Source organism: Tribolium castaneum, chromosome 7 (genome assembly GCF_031307605.1).
Source record: "Tribolium castaneum strain GA2 chromosome 7, icTriCast1.1, whole genome shotgun sequence".
Taxonomy (NCBI): Eukaryota; Metazoa; Arthropoda; class Insecta; order Coleoptera; family Tenebrionidae; genus Tribolium; species Tribolium castaneum.
The window spans coordinates 3,068,389-3,090,769 of NC_087400.1; the positions used below are offsets into that span (position 1 = coordinate 3,068,389).

The 22,381-nt window shown below is 29.3% G+C and overlaps 1 protein-coding gene across 10 annotated transcripts in view; it reads left to right on the top strand.

Moving 5' to 3' along the window:
* Window positions 1-6,258: 6,258 nt before the first annotated feature.
* The window catches only part of unc-13, a 54,917-nt gene continuing 38,794 nt past the window's right edge, over window positions 6,259-22,381 (top strand). For 3 of the 10 annotated variants that reach the window (XM_064358146.1, XM_064358145.1, XM_015984810.2), the window contains exon 1: window positions 9,456-10,016. The gene's annotated coding sequence lies outside the window, so the exon portion shown is untranslated. Of the gene's footprint in view, window positions 6,414-9,453; window positions 10,017-21,354; window positions 21,576-22,381 lie in introns of those variants that run through there. The other 7 variants (XM_064358140.1, XM_064358141.1, XM_064358142.1 and 4 more) reach the window with 7 other exon arrangements.

Here is a 22,381-nt window from a genome sequence, read left to right on the forward strand (position 1 = left end):
ATTTTTTGGTTTAGAGACATTATTTTGTAAGCTATTCAAAAATATAAGTTTAACTACTTACTGTATGTTTAATCAAATGACTTAACTATTGACTTATACGTCAGTTATATTGACAACTATGTTATAAAAGTTCTGAAAATTTGAAAAATCTTTAATCATTCTTTTAACTTTTGCCAGTTATATTGGCGATATTCTTGTTGTAGTATATAATATTTTCTCATTGACTGACAACAGTTATATTTATTGCTGTTTTTAGACCAATTTGTGGTTTAAAGACAATGCTTTGTTTTTAAAACAACCTAAATTGTAATTTAAAAAAAAATCTGTAAGTCTGTAATCACTATTTGTGAACAAATACTTAACTATTGACAACATAAATAGCTAATTTAGTTCTAACAAATTTAACTATTGACATCGAAATTACTTATTATAAAAGTCGAAAAAGTAGTGAAAATTGTAATTCTTTTTTTAACTGTTGACATGAAAAGTAGTTATTATAGACGAGAAATATATTAACTTTTGTCAATTAGATCTTTAGCTTACTCTTAACTATTTTTTAACTATTGACAGCGATATTGATTTTAGTTAAATAAGTATTTAACTTTTGACAAAAATGGTTACGTACTTTTTAACTATTGACAACGAAATTCTAATTGCTGTGATCAATATTTGATATATTTCTTTAATCTTTCAAATTTATTGTCTGACAATAGTTATATTTAGCTATCTTTTGGTTCAGGGACATTATTTTCAAAGCTACTCGAAAACAAAAGTTTAACTACTTACTGTATGTATAATCAAATTACTTAATTATTGACTTATACGTCAGTTATATTGACAACTATGTTATAAAAGTTCTGAAAATCTGAAAAATATTTAAGAATTGTTTTAAGTTTTGACAGTTATATTGGCGATATTCTTGTTGTAGTATATAATATTTTCTCATTGACTGACAACAGTTATATTTATTGCTGTTTTTAGACCATTTTGTGGTTTAAAGACAGTGCTTTGTTTTTAAAACAACCTAGATTGTAATTTAAAAAAAATCTGTAAGTCTGTAATCACTATTTGTGAACAAATTTTTAACTATTGACAACAAAAATAGCTAATTTAGTTCTAACAAATTTAACTATTGACATCGAAATTACTTATTATAAAAGACGAAAAAGTACTGAAAATTGTATTTCTTTTTTTAACTGATGACACAAAAAGTAGCTATTATAGACGACAAATATTAACTATTGTCAATTAGATCTTCACCTTACTGTTAACTATTTTTCAACTATTGACAACGACAACAGTTATTGCTAGAACAAATAATCAACTTCAGCGATATTGACAGCGATATTGATTTTAGTTAAATAAGTATTTAACTTTTGACAAAAATGGTTACGTACTTTTTAACTATTGACAACGAAATTCTAATTGCTGTGATTAATATTTGATATATTTCTTTAATCTTTCAAATTTATTGTCTGACAATAGTTATATTTAGCTATCTTTTGGTTCAGGGACATTATTTTGAAAGCTACTCGAAAACATAAGTTTAACTACTTACTGTATATATAATCAAATTACTTAACTATTGACTTATACGTCAGTTATATTGACAACTATGTTATAAAAGTTCTAAAAATCTGAAAATTATTTAAGAATTTTTTAACTTTTGACAGTAATATTGGCGATATTCTTATTGTTGTAAATATTTTCTCATTGACTGACAATAGCTATGTTCATAGCTGTTTTTAGACCTAGTTTTGGTTTAAAGACAATGTTTTTTTTTATAGAAACAAACTAAACTGTAATTTTTTAAACAGTCTGTAATCACTATTTGTGAACAAATTTTTAACTATTGACAACACAAATAGCTAATTTAGTTTTACAAATCTAACTATTGACATCGAAATTACTTTTTATACAAGACGAAAAAGTACTAGAAATCGTATTTTTGTTGACACAAAGACAAGAAATATATTAACTATTGTCAATTAGATTTTCAGCTTACTGTTAACTATTTTTTAACTATTGACAATTTAAAAAAATCACCACGTAGTAAATAAATAAGTTCGAGTATAAACTCTATAGGAAAACAAACTTATGTTGTATTCAAACAATGGAATTCCGATTTTTATCACCAAATATTGATTCATCTACATTTCCATAATTCATTCCCCAAATGCTGGACATAATAAACTTCGAATCAATAGTAAATACCAAATAATCGGGGGAAGAACCGATTTTTTCCTCCACCTCAAATGATGTAATCCGAACTGAAGCCAGAATAAATCAAATTAGAACGAATTAGTCTTGCAGAAGCAAGTATCATTGTTAGTAACATTAATTAAACGACGCCGTCGTGCGGAAAATTTAATTTTCCATCCGAGTGTTGTGTTTTTCTATTCAAATAAATGGTCTGTGTGCCGGAGAATGTGCAACATGTCTCCGAAATTTCGATTTACGAGCAATTTGATAATTTTACCACTTCCTTCCCTAATGAGAAAAAGCAGCGTTAAATATTCACCGGTATTGATTTGCTACTAGTATATCGCAGGTAAATAACACGACAAGTGGAAAATAACGTCATTATCGACACGAACCGCCGAGAATTTAAATTTTTTTCAAAGAAAAATCCAACATTTTGAAATACGAAACTATCATTCATTGGAAATAATGATGTAGCGTGACTGTAATTTGATTAGGTGGTGTGATAGTTTTGCTCGTCGTGTGAGTGTCATTAAATACCGTTCAGGTTTTTTGCCACGTGTGCAACAAATGATAAGGTCGGTTTGGACACTCGCCAAAAGGGGAATCCCCCAGTAAATAATTGCACCGACCGGTGTTAATAATCGATTTCGGGATTTTTAAGAGTGTTTTTGTCCGCTGTGTAACCGAATCCCACGACGAGAGTGCCTCTTAATTATAGTTTCGGATCAATAGAGGCCGGTTGGGATTTATCTCGGGGCTGACCTATGGAAATCTGACAAAAATCACCAAAATTTTATTTAACTATTGACTAAAACACCATTGAAATTGAAGTGCCCAAAAAATTTTCAATAAAACGTTTTGATTAATTTTATTGTCGCCGAATGTCGTTGTCAATAGCTAAATATTTTTTCAAAATTTGTAACTATTTTTGAAAATAGTTAAATTATTGCTAACGTGTCAATAGTTAAGCAGTTATTACCAATTCGTAACAATCAGCTGAAACTGACTAGGCAAAAGTTAGTTAAAAACATTAGATTAAACTAACTAAAGTTTATGTCAATAGTTAAGCTAAGCTCCAACATTATGAAAAAAAACGAATACTTGACAATTGACAATTAACAATCAGTTGTTGTCTGTCTTAATAGAAAGTAGCTTAAAAGTCAATAGTTAAGTAGTTTTTACTACGTTATTAGTTAAACAGTTAATTACAAACTGCCAAAATAAGTTATAGTTTTCTAACTATCTTTAAGCACAAAATAAATAGTCAAATTATAGTTTTGACAGTCAATATAGTTAATAATTTTTGCTAAGTTGGTCTTCAATTTTCGCTAATTAATATTTAATTGTATGATGTTTTCAAAAGTTATTAAACTGCGATGCAATTGTTTCGAAAATAGTTAAAATTATGTCATTTAGTTAAGCAGTTATTACCAATTTGTTACCACATTGCCAAATTGTTTTCGTTTTACTAAATTAAAAAACATTAAAGTTAAAGGCACTGGAAAGCATAGTTTTGACAGTTAATAATAAAAACTTTTGTTACATTTATCATCAGGTAATCAGTTTAACTGATTAACTAATTATAATTTCATTGTGTGTTGTTTTTAAAAATTCTTATTGAAAGCTCTGTTAAAATTTAATTCGTTGTTAAAAGTTAACAACGCGAATGGACTTATCAAATTGCTTCAATTTAGTCACGTGGCCAGTTAATTACGCATTTAATTGTAGATTAAACTAATGATGCTTTTATAAACCGGTCCTTAAACTATGAATAATATTGCTTAAATCTTTTTGACATTGTTCCGAAAATAGTTAAAATTATGTCGTTTATTTAAGCAGTTATTACCAATTCGTAACCACAATCTGCCAAATTGTTTTACGTTTTATTAAATTAAAAAACGTTATTTTTAAAGTTTTAAGCAAAAAATAGTTAAAGGCAGTGAGAAGCATAGTTTTAACAGTCAATAATTAAAACTTTTGTTAAGTTTATCATCAGGTTATCAGTTTAACTGATTAACTGAGTAGCTAGTTATAATTTAATTGTATGTTGTCCTTAAAATTTATATTGAAAGCTCTGTTAAAATTTAATTCGTTGTTAAAACCAAAAAATAGGTAAAGGCACTGAAAAGCATAGTTTTGACAGTTAATAACTAATCCTTTTGTTAAGTTTATCATCAGGTCATGAGTTTAACTGATTAACTAATTATAATTTCATTGTGTGTTGTCTTTAAAAAATTTTATAGAAAGCTCTGTTAAAATTTAATTCGATGTTAAAAGTTAATAACGCAAATGGACTAATCAGATTGCTTCAATTTAGTCACGTGACCAGTTAATTACGCATTTAATTGTAGATTAAACTAATGATGCTTTTATAAACCGGTCCTTAAACTATGAAAAATATTGTTTAAATCTTTTTGACATTGTTCCGAAAATAGTTAAAATTATGTCGTTTATTTAAGCAGTTATTACCAATTCGTAACCACAATCTGCCAAATTGTTTTACGTTTTATTAAATTAAAAAACGTTATTTTTAAATTTTTAAGCAAAAAATAGTTAAAGGCAGTGAGAAGCATAGTTTTAACAGTCAATAATTAAAACTTTTGTTAAGTTTATCATCAGGTCATCAGTTTAACTAATTAACTGATTTGCTAATTATAATTTAATTGTATGTTGTCTTTAAAATTTATATTGAAAGCTCTGTTAAAATTTAATTCGCTGTTAAAACCAAAAAATAGTTAAAGGCACTGAAAAGCATAGTTTTGACAGTTAATAACTAAAACTTTTGTTAAATTTATCATCAGGTTATCAGTTTAACTGATTAACTAATTATAATTTTATTGTGTGTTGCTCTGTTAAAATTTAGTTCGTTGTTAAAAGTTAACAACGCAATTGGACTAATCAGATTGCTTCAATTTGGTCACGTGACCAGTTAATTACGCATTTAATTGTAGATTAAACTAATGATGCTTCTATAAACCGTTCTTTAAACTAGGAAAAATATTGATTAAATCATTTTGACATTGTTCCGAAAATAGTTAAAATTATGTCGTTCAGTTAAACAGTTATTACCAATTCGTAACCACATCTGCCAAATTGTTATACGTTTTACTAAATTAAAAAACATTATTTTTAAATTTTTAAGCAAAAAATAGTTAAGGGCACTGGGAAGCATAGTTTTAACAGTCAATAATTAAACTTTTGTTAAGTTTATCATCAGGTCATCAGTTTAACTGATTAACTGAGTAGCTAATTATAATTTAATTGAATGTTGTCTTTAAAATTCTTATTGATAGCTCTGTTAAAATTTAATTCGTTGTTAAAAGTGAACAACGCAAATGGACTAATCAAGTTGCTTCAATTTGGTCACGTGATCAGTATATTACGCATTTAATTGTAGATTAAACTAATGATGCTTTTATAAACCGGTCTTTAAACTAGGAAAAATATTGATTAAATCATTTTGACATTGTTTCGAAAATAGTTAAAATAATGTCGTTAGTTAAGCAGCTGTTAACTAACTTTAGAACTGCTAGTTTTGCCAGTTAATCGTTGATAATTTTTGTAATAATGGGTTTGAAAATAGCTAAACTGGAAAAAATCTGGGTTAAATATGAGTCAATCAAATGCGTAGCTATTTATAACTGCCAGCCATCACACAAGTTAATTAACTCTGTAGATATTGTCTCCAATTGTAATTAATGTAATTGGAATTAGCATCGGAAACTATCGACTCTTAGTTAAGTTCGAAGGAAATAATCCGGTCGTTCCTACACTCCAATAACAATAACTAACAGCAGCGTGCAGTAAACCGGGGATTTATGGCAAACTAGGTGCCAACAAGCGCCGTATACTGCTGTCGCCCCACTTAACTAAAAATCCCGAATTGGTTATAATTTGTAAATAAGTACAGTGATAGGAATGTGTGCATTAGCATCAAGCAGCAACAAACGAAGAGGCATCTCCTCGTCGGTGTAGCGCGCGCGGGGCCGCGCGAAATCAATATGAGGGGTAGGTAAGGGGCGCAGGCTTGAGCCCTACACGGCCTGGCCGTGGAACGCCAGTATGTCTTCGGAACACTCGGTTATTGCATCTGTGCATATGGCCCGTGTGGCACAGTCACACCGACGGATTTCTTCTTTGCTGACAAGTGCCCTAAATCAAGTGACCAGCAAGTGCGCCGGCTGTAATGGATCACGTGCCCTTTAAATGTTGTGTCTGGGGAGTTTGGCAATTTTCCAAAAATTTTCAAAGGGACTGAATTTTGTTCAACAGGTCCAAAGGGTTAGGAAAACAGTTTGCAAAAATTAACAGGTCACCATTAAACTCGAAAATTTCATTTTTTGTCTAGTTGGCTGATTGGATAATGTTTTTTTGAAATTAATTTCCGGTTAAAAAATGGTGGATGCGAACAGTTTCCGTCAAGGGAGATTTGATTAATTTTTAATTGAGTGGCTTAGTTTGGATTGGATTGGAAAATTTGTAACTAAAGTTGGTGCTTTAGATTTCGACATTTTTGGACTATTCTGAGCATGTCTTTTACAAACGAACACAAGAACTGATAAAACAAACACGAAAGTTGTTAAACACACAAAGTCAAATTTGCATCAAGTTGCTGTGGTTGTAGTACGACTGGAGATTTTTACAATTATGATTATTGCGAGTCATTTTTACCACATATTAAAATAAACTAGACAAATGTTTGTAATTTTTTCAATTTTTTTTATGAATTTGAAAACCCAATAATTCCGTTTTTTTTCCGATTTTTAGAGCTCTCAGAATTGCAAAAATGTCAATTTGCCTAATTACAAAGTTTTCGATTTTTTTTTTGAGGTTTTTATAAATTTTTGTCTTTGAAGTGGTTATTTGTTCATAACTTCGGATTGTTTACCGTAACCGGATCTAGTTTAGTTTAGTTGAAAAACCATTGCCTTAAAATTAATACTTTCCGACAAAAATTTAGTAATAGGTCAAATTTATATATGTTGGTAACTTGGAAAGTTTTACGAATTTTGCGGTTTGGTGAACGTCAGTCGATTCCCCGGATCATTTTACGTAGGTTTGAGTCAAAATTATTTTATTTTTTTGATTAGTTTTCCCATAAATGACAAAATAAAAAAATTGGAAATTTTCGAAAATCTTATTTTTAATTTTTTTATAGATTTTTATGAGTTCTTTATGATAAAATAAAGCATTGTGCCCTAGATCTAATAGTTTCGTTATAATCGGCTTTCAAAAAGTGAAAAAAGTGATAATTTTTACATAATTTTTGCATTTTTTTCGAAAACTGTGAGACCTTGAGTAAAGATAAAAAAAATATCAAAATGCGTTTAAAATTATCTATCTTTTCGTGAAAATCCGGACAATTTTTCGCGGGTTTGAGTCAAAAGTGTTTGATTTTTTAGACAGTTTTGTCGTAATTGACAAAATAAAAAAATGGAAAATTTTTCGAAAACGTCTTAAAAACGGTCGATTTTAAAAATATCTCAAAGTAGCTTGAACTCAGCTTATCTTATAGATTTTTATGAGTTCTTTACGATAAAATAAAACATTGTGGCTTAGATCTAATAATTTCGTCGTAATTGGCTTTCAAAAAATGAAAAAAAGTGATAATTTTAACATAATTTTTGCATTTTTTTCGAAAACTGTGAGACCTTCAGTAAAATTAAAAAAAATGTCAAAATGTGTTTAAAATTATCCATCTTTTCATGAAAATCCGAATAATTTTACGTGGGTTTGAGTCAAAAGTGCTTGATTTTTTGAACAATTTTGTCGTACTTGACAAAATAAATAAATGGAAAATTTTTCGAAAACGTCTTAAAAACGGTGGATTTTAAAAATATCTCAAAGTAGCTTGAACTCAGCTTATCTTATAGATTTTTATGAGTTCTTTACGATAAAATAAAACATTGTGGCTTAGATCTAATAATTTCGTCGTAATTGGCTTTCAAAAAATGAAAAAAAGTGATAATTTTAACATAATTTTTGCATTTTTTTCGAAAACTGTGTGACCTTGAGTAAAATTCAAAAAAATGTCAAAATGTGTTTAAAATTATCCATCTTTTCGTGAAAATCCGGATAATTTTACGTGGGTTTGAGTCAAAAGTGTTTGATTTTTTGAACAATTTTGTCGTACTTGACAAAATAAATAAATGGAAAATTTTTCGAAAACGTCTTAAAAACGGTGGATTTTAAAAATATCTCAAAGTAGCTTGAACTCAGCTTATCTTATAGAATTTTATATGCGCTTGACGTTGGGATATAATATTTTGGCTTAGATCTAACAGTTTCGTCGTAATCGGCTTCCAAAAAGTGAAAAATAGTGAAAATTTTAACATAATTTTTGCTTTTTCTTTCGAAAACTGTGAGACCTTGAGTAAAATTAAATAAAAGTTTCGAAATGCGTTTAACATTATCTGTCATTTCGTAAAAATCGTGATAATTTTCGTGGGTTTGAGTCAAAATTGTTTAATTTTTTGAATAGTTTTGTCGTAAATGACGAAATAAAAAAATGGGAAATTTTCGAAAACTTCTTAAAAACGGGTGATTTTAACATTGTCTCAAAGTAACTTGTACTCAGCTTATTTTATAGATTTTTATGTGCGCTTATAAGATCTTGGCCTAGATCTAAAAGTTTCGTCGTAATCGGCTTATATAAAAAAAAATATAATTTTTCAATTTTTTGCACTTTTTGCATTTTTCTTTGAAACCATGTGACTTTAATTAAAAATAAAAAAAAACATCTTGAAATTATCTATCTTCTCGTAAAAACCCGGATCCGCTCCAAGCAATGATTTCAGCAACATTGGCATTTTTATTTTTTTTTCACAAAAAAAAACGTTACAACTCGAAAATTAAAGTCGTACAGCAATACGGTTTATTTTAACAAATTTTATGGTTTATTGTGTGTCATTACGAAATTTAAAATTTTGAACATTTTTCTTAAAATTTTACTGGCATATTTTCAAAAAATCAAATTTATCAAATTTTGGAAAATCATAACTAAAAAACTATTGGGAATCTGGCAATTTTCTTGACACCAGTCGCTTCCCCAGATCATTTTACATAAACGTAGACTAAAATAATTCTACTTTTTCGAATAAATTTGCTGTAATTAGTAAATAAAAAAAATTGTGTACACCACCTAGTTTCTTTTTGTGGAATATTTTTGTCCTTAAAGGCAAAATAAAAATTATTTATTAACTCATTAACGATAAAAGGTTGAAATAGTTTGTTAAAAACATTGCTAAGACAAAAAACTGATTTAAAAGTTTGTAGCAAAAGTTTGTGAAATATGGAAACAGGATTGAAACAAAAAATTCGATTTCAGGACCTCAAAACCAGTCGAATCCATCGTCTAAAAGTGGAAATATAGTTTCATCTGTTCTTTAATTTTTCCGCTGATCTTTGCTATCGCTCTCAAGATTTAGCTCAATAAAAGAAAATTCCCGTCTAACAAAATTGGCTCCCCTTTGAACATTCAAAGCCACTTCTCCGAGTTTAGAAAAACTAGTTCCGAACCTGAATACGTGACACTGCTCACTTGCCAACTCCCGAGAGTGACACTTTTCATCTTGTTCCTTCCCCAACTAGCGTCGAAAACTAATAAATATTGCGTGGTTGGTTCATAGGCAGTGTGCGTAACAAACCTTTTTAAATAAATTAATCACTCCACCAACAATGGCATTGTCAAGACGGCAATACCATGATTGGTTTAATCGACCCGTGCTGTGCTAGAAAATGGTGTCTTGTGGTGGATTAGTGCAACGAAACAGCAGCGAAATGTGTGCGGAATAACGGAAAAATTCAAACAGGTCGGTGCGAGCAAATCAAGTTTGGGGAAGTTTAGTGGCGCAAAGTTGGTAATAAAGATTTTAGTTATTTTGCATTTGTGTCGTAAAGTTTGGATTGCTTGGGGCAATCATTTCGGACGTCTGGAGAAAAACACAACTGGGGTTACTTGGGCGGAGAGGTTGGTAACGGGGTCACTGGCCGAAATGACAAGCACTCAATCAATAGTGGTTTATGACTTACTTTAAATTGTTATTCATTTAAAATCGTGCGATTATTCCAAGTTTTCAAAGGACAAGATGTGGTAAAAAGTAACGAATAAATTGGATTTGAAATCACTGAACACAAGGCAATTTGTTCTAGATGTTGTGAGAAAAATGGTGGATGCGCCATGTAAAAGTTTTCGCATTTCGAAGTATTTTAAGCAATTTAAAACCAATAGTTTTATGTAAAACTTTTTCTAGTATAAACTTCTTTAATAATTGAAATATTGAAAATTGGTGGAGGCGCCGGGCTAAATTTTTTTTGCATTTTGGTGGTATTTTGAACAATTTGATAGTATTTTTGTAACTTTTTGTTGTTTGTTTAAATATTCTTAGTAGTGTAATGTTTTTAAAACGCAAACTTTTAAACTGGAAATAATTTTTTTAATTTAAATTTGATGGAGGCGCCAGGAAAATAATTTGAACAATTTGAAACAAGTATTTTAAATGTTTTATTGCTTTCTAAATCATTTTCTGGTTGTGTATTTTTTGAAAAATATAAACTTTAGAATACAAATAATTAAAAAAATTACATTTTTGAAATATTTTCAGCAATTTTAACAATTTTTTTTAATTTTTATTGCTTTTTAAATAATTTTCTAGTAGTGTACCGTTTAAAAAAGATAAACTTTTAAATAGAATTTAATTTTTTTAAAATTGAAAATTGGTGGATGCGCTGGAATTATAACTTTCTACATTTTTGAAGTATTTTTTAAATTATTTTCGTTAGTGTACTGTTATAGAAATATGTACTTTTGAATTGAGCATAAATTTATAAAATATATAAAAATTGGTGGATGCGCCGGAATAAAAACCTACCATTTTTGAAATATCTAGAGAACTTTAAAACAAATAATGTAATTTTTATTGTCATTGAAATTACTTTTTGGTAGTTTAGTGTTTTAAAAATATAAATTTCTGTATTTGAAATTAAGAAATAAATTTTGATATATTTGAGATTTGGTGGATGCGCCGGGATAATTTGTTTTTATTTTCGGTAAACTTGAATCAGTTTGAAATAACAGTTATTTATTTAACGAGTTTGAGTGTAAATCGGACGTTTTGTTTGACGAGTGAATAATCAATTCTCGAGTGAAAACGAGTAAAATAAGTGAACCAATTTACACAAAAAAGAGTTGAATACAACATTTTATTCGTCGAATTAGATTTAACAAGGCTTAAAATTGCATTAAATTTGTTCAAATAACCTGACGTTTCGCATTAAGAAATGCCAAACGGTTGTCAAAACTGCTTTACACAAGAGAAAAAACGAAAATTTTGACAGTGTCTAGAAATAAACATTATTTTTTGTTGCATTTTAAACGAATTTGTAGTAGAGTACTTTTTAAAAAATATAAACTTTTGAATTGGAAATAAATTTAAGAATTTAAAAATTGGTGGATGCGCCGGAATTAAAACTTTCCACAGTTCTGGAACATTTGTGAACATTTGAATGCAATTATTGTAAGATTTTGATAGTGTACTTTTAAACTGGAAATTAGGAAACATTTTTTTAATTTGGTGGATGCGCCGGGATAATGTGTTTTTATTTTTGGGTAAATTAGATCAATTTAAAGCACACATTATTATTTTTTGTTGCATTTCAAACTAGTTTGTGGTAGAATACTTTTTTTTAAAAATATAAACTTGTGAATTGGACATAAATATAAAAATTTTAAAATTGGTGGATGCGCCGGACTAAAACTTTCTACATTTCTAGAACACCTTTGAGCGTTTAAAGACAATTATTGTAAGTTTTTAATAGTGTACTTCTAAACTAAAAATTAGGAAATATTTTGTAACCAAATTTGGTGGATGCGCCGGGATAATTTTTTTTTATTTTCGAATAAATTAAAGCAATTTGAAACATTATTATTTTTGTTGCATTTTAAACTAGTTTGTGGTAGAGTATTGTTTTAGAAATATATACTTATAAATTAAAAATTTTAAAATTGGTGGATGCGCCGGAAATAAAACTTTCTACATTTTTGGAACATTTTTGAGCATTTCAAGGCAAATATTGTTTTTGATAGTGTAGTTTTAAATTAGAAATTAAGAAATATTTTTGAAACTGAAATTTGGTGGATGCGCCGGGGTAATTAGTTTTTATTGTCGGATAAATTAGAGCATTTTGAAGCAAACATTATTATTTTTTGTTGCATTCCAAACTAGTTTGTGGTAGAGTATTTTTTCAGATATATAAACTTATGAATTGGACATAAATTTGAAAATTTGAAAATTGGTGGATGCACCGGAAATAAAACTTCCTACATTTTTGGAACATTTTTGAGCATTGCAAGACAATTATTGTAAGTTTTTGATAGTGTACTTTTAAACTAAAAATTAAGAAATATTTTGTAACTAAATTTGGTGGATGCGCCGGGGTAATTTCTTTTTATTTTCGAATAAATTAGAGCAATTTGAAGCAAACATTATTGTTTGTGTTGCATTTTAAACTAGTTTGTGGTAGAGTATTGTTTTAGAAATGTAAACTTATAAATTGGACATAAATTTAAAAATTTTAAAATTGCTGGATGCGCCGGAAATAAAACTTTCTACATTTTTGGAACATTTTTAAGCATTTCAAGGCAAATATTGTTTTTGATAGTGTAGTTTTAAATTAAAAATTAAGAAATATTTTTGAAACTAAAATTTGGTGGATGCGCCGGGGTAATTAGTTTTTATTGTCGGATAAATTAGAGCATTTTGAAGCAAACATTATTATTTTTTGTTGCATTCCAAACTAGTTTGTGTTAGAGTATTCTTTCAGATATATAAACTTATGAATTGGACATAAATTTGAAAATTGGTGGATGCGCCGGAAATAAAACTTCCTACATTTTTGAAACATTTTTGAGCATTGCAAGACAATTATTGTAAGTTTTTGATAGTATACTTTTAAACTAAAAATTAAGAAATATTTTGTAACCAAATTTGGTGGATGCGCCGGGATAATTTCTTTTTATTTTCGAATAAATTAGAGCAATTTGAAGCAAACATTATTATTTTTGTTGCATTTTAAACTAATTTGTGGTAGAGTATTGTTTTAGAAATATAAACTTATAAATTGGACATAAATTTAAAAATTTTAAAATTGGTGGATGCGCCGGAAATACATTTTTGGAACATGTTTGAGCATTTCAAGGCAAATATTGTTTTTGATAGTGTAGTTTTAAATTAGAAATTAAGAAATGTTTTTGAAACTGAAATTTGGTGGATGCGCCGGGGTGATTAGTTTTTATTGTCGGATAAATTAGAGCATTTTGAAGCAAACATTATTATTTTTTGTTGCATTCCAAACTAGTTTGTGGTAGAGTATTTTTTCAGATATATAAACTTATGAATTGGACATAAATTTGAAAATTTGAAAATTGGTGGATGCGCCGGAAATAAAACTTCCTACATTTTTGGAACATTTTTGAGCATTTTAATGCAATTATTGTAAGTTTTTGATAGTGTACTTTTAAACTAAAAATTAAGAAATATTTTGTAATGAAATTTGGTGGATGCGCCGGGATAATTTGATTTTATTTTCGGATAAATTAGAGCAATTTGCAACAAACATTATTATTTTTTGTTAGTGTATACTTTTTAATGTTTATGGACAATTGGTGTTTTTTAAACGAAGCAATAACTAAATTCCTCTAACTGTGGCCAAATTCAAATCTGGAATTTTCGATGATTTTTTTTTCCAAGAGCAAAACATTTTGCTTGTAACTCGACAAACCGTTTTAATAATTCGCGTCAAGCGTGCACAGGTCGTAAAAACCAGATATTCCGTTATGAGACGGCTGAAAATGGAAAAAACGTTGCACCATCCATAAAATAATAAAATCAAACGTTTCAAAAACTCCACAATTCGCAGCGTGTTAAAGCGCAAGATTCCATTTCGGAGACGTAAATAACTTATCATTAATTACGATATTGTCGAGATTACATCTGCACATGACGCGAATGTATAATTGCATTGTTTTGTTGCACAATCATCCCAAACCATTAATAAATTGCGCGGAAAATGGAGCTCAAAAATGACTTGAATTAAGATAAAACTCGTTTAAATTGTGGCTTTATTTACGACACGCCCTAGTTATCGAACCCGACATTACTCTCCTGTATTACTTAACCCAGATATGTCCGCTTGTCAGGAATTAGCGATCGAGATGCTATTTACTTGATTATTTTTTTTATGTTTAATAACCACCTGTCAGACGGCCAAAGCGATCGATTTGGGGCAAGTTTTAGCCGTTTATTTTTCGATTTTGAAGACTTGTCCCTAGTGTAATCTGCCGTTTACCATAAACGCCACCATTTTTCACATCCAAAGCTGTCGGAAAGTTTTATCGAAAACTTTTGGCCTCATTGTTTCGTTGCGCGCGAAATATTTCGTTCAATCCAGTCTTGCAATTAGCAAACGTGGCTCAGATGGTTTGGAAAAACTCGCCTCGAATTAATTAGGTCTATATTTTACGGCGATAAAAATATATTTACGACACGAATGCCTGAAAATAATCGAGCAACGGAGGCGAAATTATGAATACTAATCACTATTTGCCTTGAATTTTGCGCATTGCAAAAAGTTTCATTCAATATTTGGACAGCAAGCGAGTCGGGGTTTTACTGATTTAATTGATTGCAATTTCAGAAACTGCAGAAATTATTTTATATGACAAAACATAGCGAAAAATTTAGTTATCTTTAATCAGAATATACTTTAAAAAAAATATGAAAAATGGTGGATGCGCCGGGATTAAAACTTATTTTCGGAATATTTTAAACAATTTGAATGAAATATTTAAATTTTTTATTGTTCCTTAAGCTATTTTCTAGTTGTGCTAAGTATTAGACATGTAAATTTTTGAAAAGAAACATACTTTAAAAAAATATGGAAAATGGTGGATGCGCCGGGATACAATTTATTTATATTTTTCAAAATATTTTTGGCAATTTGAATAAAATGTGTTAATTTTTTATTGTTTTCTAAGCTATTTTTTAGTTGTGTACAGTATCAGACATGTAAATTTCTGAATAGAAACATTTCGGAATATTTTAATCAGTTTGAAAATTTTTTTTTTATTTTTATTGTATCTTAAACTATTTCCTTGTTGCGTTCTATATCAGAAATGTAATTTTCTAGATATAAATAATTTTTAAAACTATGAAAATTGGTGGATGCGCTGGGATTAAAACTTATTTTCGTAATATTTTAAACAATTTGAATAAAATATTTTAATTTTTTATTGTTTCTTAAACTATTTTGTAGTTGTGCCAAGTATTAGACATTTAAATTTCTGAAAAGAATTATACTTGAAAAAAAATATGGAAAATGGTGGATGCGCCGGGATAAAATATATTTATATTTTTCAAAATGTTTTTGGCAATTTGAATAAAATATGTTAATTTTTTTATTGCTTTCTAAATTATTTTCTAGTTGTGCCAATTATAGACATGTAAATTTCTGAAAAGTAACCTACTTAGAAAGCTTATGAAAAATGGTGGATTCGCCGGGATAAAATTTATTTATATTTTTTAGAATATTTTTGGCAATTTGAATAAAATATGTTAATTTTTTATTGTTTTCTAAACTATTTTCTGGTTGTGGCTAGTATCAGACATGTAAATTTCTGAATAGGAACATTTCGGAATATTTTAATCAATTTGAAAGATTTTTTTTTGTTGTTTCTTAAACTATTTCTTTATGCGTTTTATATTAGAAATGTAATTTTTTGAATATGAATAATGTTTAAAAATATAAAAAATGGTGGATGCGCTGGGATAAAAACTTATTTTCGGAATATTTTAAACTATTTGAATGAAATATTTTAATTTTTTATTGTTTCTTAAACAATTTTCTAGTTGTGCCACGTATTAGACACGTGAATTTCTGAAAAGAAACATGCTTAAAAAAAAATAGAAAATGGTGGATGCGCCGGGATATTTATATTTATATTTTTCAGAATATTTTAAACAATTTTAATAAAATATGTTAATTTTTTTATTGATTTTTAAACTATTTTCTAGTTGTGGCCAGTATCAGACCTGTAAATTTCTGAATAGGAACATTTCGGAATATAATATAAATAATTTTTAAAAATATAAAAAATGGTTGATGCGCTGGGATAAAAACTTATTTTCGGAATATTTTAAACAATTTGAATAAAATATTTTAATTTTTTGTTGTTTCTTAAACTATTTTCTAGTTGTGCCAACTATTAGACATGTAAATTTCTGAAAAGTAACATACTTAAAAAAATTATGGAAAATGGTGGATGTGCCGGGATAAAATTATTTATATGTTTTAGAATACTTTTGGCAATTTGAATGAAATATGTATGGTTTCTGAAACTATTTTCTAGTGGTGCCAAGTATTAGACTTGTAAATTTCTGAAAAAAACATACTTTACAATAAATATGGAAAATGGTGGATGCGCCGGGATAAAATTTATTTATATTTTTCAGAATATTTTTGGCAATTTAAATAAAATATGTAAATTTTTTTATAGTTTTTTAACCTATTTTTTAGTTGTGCCTAGTATCAGGCATGTAAATTTCTAAATAGGAACATTTCGGGATATTTTAAGCAATTTGAAAGTTTTTTTTTATTGTTTCTTAAATTGTTTTTTTGTTGCGTTTTGTATCAGAAATGTAATTTCGTGACTATAAAGATTATTTAAAAAAATATCAAAAAATGGTGGATGCGCCAGGATATTTTTTCCTATTTTTCGGAATATTTTGGGCAATTTGAATAAAATATTTTAATTTTCATTGTTTCTTGAATTATTTTCTAATTGTAAATTTCTGAAGAAAAACATTAAAAACATTATGGGAAATGGTGGATGCGCCGGGATAAGAATTATTTATATTTTTTGAAATATTTTATGCAATTTAAATAAAATATTTTAATTTTGTATTGTTTTTCTGAACCATTTTCTAGTTGTGTCCAGTATCAGACATATATTTCTACATAGACGCATTTCGAAATAATTTAAGCGATTTGAAAGAATTATTTTAATTTTTTAATTGTTTTTTAAATTATTTACAAGTTGAGTTTTATATCAGAACTGTAATTTTCAGACTATAAATAATTTTTAAAAATTTTGAAAAAATGGTGGAGGCGCGGGGATAAAAACCATATTTTTTTTAGAATTTCCTCCGCAATTTGAACAAATACTTTTATTTTATATTGTGTTTTAAGTTAATAGTTATTAATTTGTGTAATTAGAAGTTAGGAGGTCTCAAAACATCCTAACAGCAAGTGAAATGTCCTTCGTTTCGTTTGGGAACGCTTAAAAACCGGTTAATCCTCCAGTTCCCAATCGATTGTAATTGAACTTTGTAAATGTTAACACACCCAATCTCTCCAATTAATCGTGTCGATATGTCTTTCCGACATCGCCTCCACACCACTCCATTACGTAGAAAAAAGCGCCGCTTTTTCGCATAATAAACTAATTCCAGGCTTTTATTAATCGAAAAGCGGCCTTCTGGCGCACTTGACGAGACGTGTCTGTGTCAGTAGAGGGGGTTGTCGACTCCGGGTCGATATTCCGGAGCTTGCCGGAGCAACAACATTTTTCAACAATTTCCAGCCGAAAAACTCAATTCCGGGCGTCAAAATTGAAAAAAATTCCACTGGGATTGTTTCAATTGTGTGTAAATTTTGCAACAAGTTTTGGCCAAGACCCAGAGAAATTAAATGGCACAGATGGCGTCAACTTTAACTTGAGAAATTTCCTCTTGGAATAAAAGATTCCATAACCGGCTGTCATTTCATGCATCTCTCGCATCTTCAATTCAAATTACGTTTTAATGACGGTCAAATTCGCTCCAGCAAGCACGACTCGTCCAAACTGCCATCAAAATTTAATTCTCGAGCTGAAATGCTCGAACACACCAACAAAATATTATAATTTGAAATTGTCGCCTGGTGCGTGATAGATTCCCAGCAAAGATTACAAACAACACACGCCAAAAATTCGAAAAAGCTATTGACACATTAAGAGCAAGTCATTTGCTCGGTTCTCGCCGGAATTTTATGTAAATTGCGACCGGAAGCGAGCATTTGAATAAAAATAGAGCGTACGGGACACGTTGGCTGGTTTTATTAAACTCTGAACGTAAAAAAAAAAAGACCAAGTGTTGACGTTGCATTGATTCGCACTTTATGAGTCTTAAAATTTTCATTGCCCTGTTATTAGACGAGACACAATGACCTAAATGGGCTTAAGCTTCTTCATAAATAAATTAATCGGGCATAAAAAGCCTATTTCAATTAAAACTTTCATTATGACATGGCCTAATACCGACGCACTTCATTTAACTTTGTTCAGCTCTGGCAATGCAAAAGTTTGCTAATACCACCTGAACTTTTTCCACACATCCAAAACATCGGAATGATATTTCTCGTCTCCCGAGAGACGAGTAATTCGTGTTCACTTAACAGAAAACACGATTATTTATAAGCCGGACAGCGAAACGAACATCTTTCGAAGAGTTTACGAAAATACTAACGATCGGAGAATAATTACATCCGGGAAGGGTGAAGTTGAAACATGTACGATAAGGGCAAACACGCACACTTGAACAACACGGAAGCTTGCAAAGGAACTTTTTTCAAAACAAGTGCTCAAAATCGTGCATGGTCTCAGATTTTGATTTTTTGGGCATTACTCCAAAACACACATTTGTAAAAAAAATTAAGTTTTATATTTCGAAAGAGCGGACAAAAATACACAAGTCTAGTTAATTTGATCAAAATCAAGAGATTTTTAACAGAATTACAAGACAATTGCCACTTTGGTGATAAAATGTTTCCAAAAATTCGAATTTTTGGCTTTGGAGCCAAAAGGCAAACTTAAACGTTATTTTAAGCTTTATATTTCAATAGAGCGGACTAAAATACATAAGTGACGTAAATTTCATCAATTGTGAATGACTTTTGCCATAACTACAGCATAATTGGCGCTTTATTGTCTTTTAAATTCGGATTTTAAGTCTTGGAAATTTTTTTAACGACATTGTTAATAATAATTGTAGCTAAAATTGACGGAAATTAACTAATTTTTAACTTGATTTTTGATTGTCAATAGTTAAGTATGTTTATGACGAATGAGCTATAATTGTCAATAGCTAGATGATTTGTCTAGATTTATCGTCATTTTTAGAAAAATAATACCAATAGTTACAGCAACTAAAAGCAAAAATAATTAATAGTTTTAATACTAGAAGCTTAACTATTGCCTTGTTTTGATAGTCAAGACAATAGTTAAGTTTAAAGTTTAACTAACAGTCAACACTGTCAGTAATTATTTCTACAAAAAAATTAATTCTTAGCTTTTACATTTTTTATGCATTTTTTACGATCACTTCTTGCTGTCAATAGTTACTGTCAATAGTTAGTATTGCGATAGACTGCATTTTTATGGTGTTAAACTAAAATTACGTATAGCTTAGAAGCCAACAACCAAAATACTGTCATAACGTCATAACTAACGCAGCTGTATTATTAATGAAATAGTTAGTATTGACCATAGTTATAGACAATAATCTAGGGACTTAAAACTCACTTATTTCATTTATTTTTTCTCGGCACTTAACGCGTAATAAGTTTAAAAATTGTCAACACATAAGTCACAATTGTCTACAGCTTCGCCATAATATTGTCTTAACTATAAAATATCATAAAAGATAAAATTAATAACTCGCCAAATACTTAAACCTAACTAAAAATTTGTGTATTAAATACAAAATATATAATTAACGGCAATGACATTAGTGTCAATAGCTAGAATTTGACACTAGAAGTTTGACTATCGTCTTAACTATTGAGTGTTAATAGTCAATAATTTTTTCAATACTTAGTTTTTAATTAGTTCATTACCCCTACTGTCAATAGCTAATGCATTACTAACGACTGCATTTTTTTCGTGTTAAATCAAATGGCAAAATACTGTCTTAACTAAAACAGCTATTCGATAATATATTGTCGGTAGTTATAACTACTTTACTTATTTCGCCTAACAAAAACTAAACATCTGTTTTGGATCTAGATTGTCAATAGTTATTAATAACCACATTTATAAATTAGTTAACGAAATTGTCGGTAGTTATAGTTAATTTTGCTTAATAAAAAGTTAACATTTGTCTTGATTATAGATTGTCAATAGTTATTTATAACCACTGTGCTCTAATAGTCAATAACTAAATGGTCTGATTTTGTCAAAATTTAAAGAAAAAGTTAACTATTGACTAGGTTTTTGAATGTTAATATATATTATTGCTCAATTTTTTTATACTTAGTTATTATATTTGTCAGTAGTTACTGTCAATAGTTAATGTCACACGACAGCGACGGAAATTTTTTATCGTGTTGCTTTTAGTTACAGGTAACTTTACCTTAAGACCTAAAATGTTGTGTTAACTAAATACAACTATTATGGCAAAATAGTTAACAATATCTACTGTCAGTAGTTATAGCTAGCAATTTCGAAATTTAAAATTTTGTAACTATCGTCTTGTCTATGGAAAGTTAATAGTTATTGTTGCTATTTTTCAAAACCTAACTCTTAATAAATCTATAACTACTTGCTGTCAAAAGTTACTGTCAATAGTTATAATTATGATGAAAAATCATCATTTCCTACAGATTTTTCTTATTGAAAGAAGTAGCTAACAAGCCAAATATTGTCTTAACTGATGTAGCTATGTTATTATAAATGGAATAGTTAACAACACTGTCAATAGTTATAGGAAAAATTTTGAAAATTAAATTTTCTTAACTCGCTAACTAGAAGTTTAACTGTTTGTTAATAGTTATTTCCCATAACTGAGCTCTAATAGTCAATAGTTAATAGGTAAAAAGGTGACAGATTTAGTATTACTTTTCTATAGACACTGAAATCTGTGGCTTTTGCAAGCTTGTAGCAGCGCGTTAGTAGCACATTGAAATCCCATTCCGAGGCCAAACTTCAGCTCAGATTCGATGTTCAAATTAATCAATCGTGCTTCCACTCCAATGCACATTGATCCGACCATTATGAAACGTTCACAATACCCAAATCAGCCGGCCTGTAACACGTTTTGGCATTTGCTTTTCAATAATTTTCTTCCTTCAGCGTAACGGTGGATTCTCCACATCCTCTCACCTCTGGCCAAAGCTCGCTTTGGACGTCCATGTGAGATCGAAACGAACCGTAAAGCTGACCGGTCTCCCCTGTTAAGAAGCGTCTTAACACGGTGGACCTTTTACTTTTTTTATTTTGTAAATTTTGGCCACTAATTGCTGATTTTATAGGACTTGGGGGGCGTTTAGGAGCGTAATAGGTGGGTTTTGGTGATTTTTGTGCCGGAATTGCCGCCTTGCTTCGGTCGATAACGACATTATGAATTAAATATGAGCAAATGTGCTTACACAAACTGAATTTGACTAGCGACAGCTTGTTACTTGCTTTTCACACTTATTTAGGCGAAAAATTAATTGATTCCTCGTGTTTTAAGGAAACTCAGTCCTTGATAATCGATTGTTGTTGTATTTAAATAAAATCGATACCGGACGTGCACCCTAATTACCCTAACTAGGCTTTATTTATCATCCGGAATTGTCTAACCACTGATAAAACGCCAACGTGACACGTATTTCATCAATCACTCAGCAGAAAATTTTCAAAGTTTGGAGTTTTTAGCTAGGATCACACCTGCAAGGGTCACATTGACCGCTCACAATCAATAATATCGTAGCTGCGTTTTCCATAATTGATCGATTCCTCAAATCGATTTTAATCAACAGGTGAATTAATCATACTTTCGATTTCGAAACGTGCCCTTAGTGACGCTCACAATACGTTCAACTCTCAAGAGAAATACCACGATTTTCAACCATACACAAAAAATTCAACACTTTTCTATTGGAAAATCGATCGTATATGCAGCAAAATTAATTTCATTTAGTGCAAGTTTGCATGAATGCGGCGCAATTTGCTAGCGCTTGTTACATTATGAATATTTAATCGGCTTGTCGAGTTTATTTTTGCTCGAGATCAAGCTGACTTTTAAACGCTGGGATTTATGCAGCTAATAAGAAAATCAAAATTTAACTATCTTGATTACCAATATAAACAAATAAATATGTT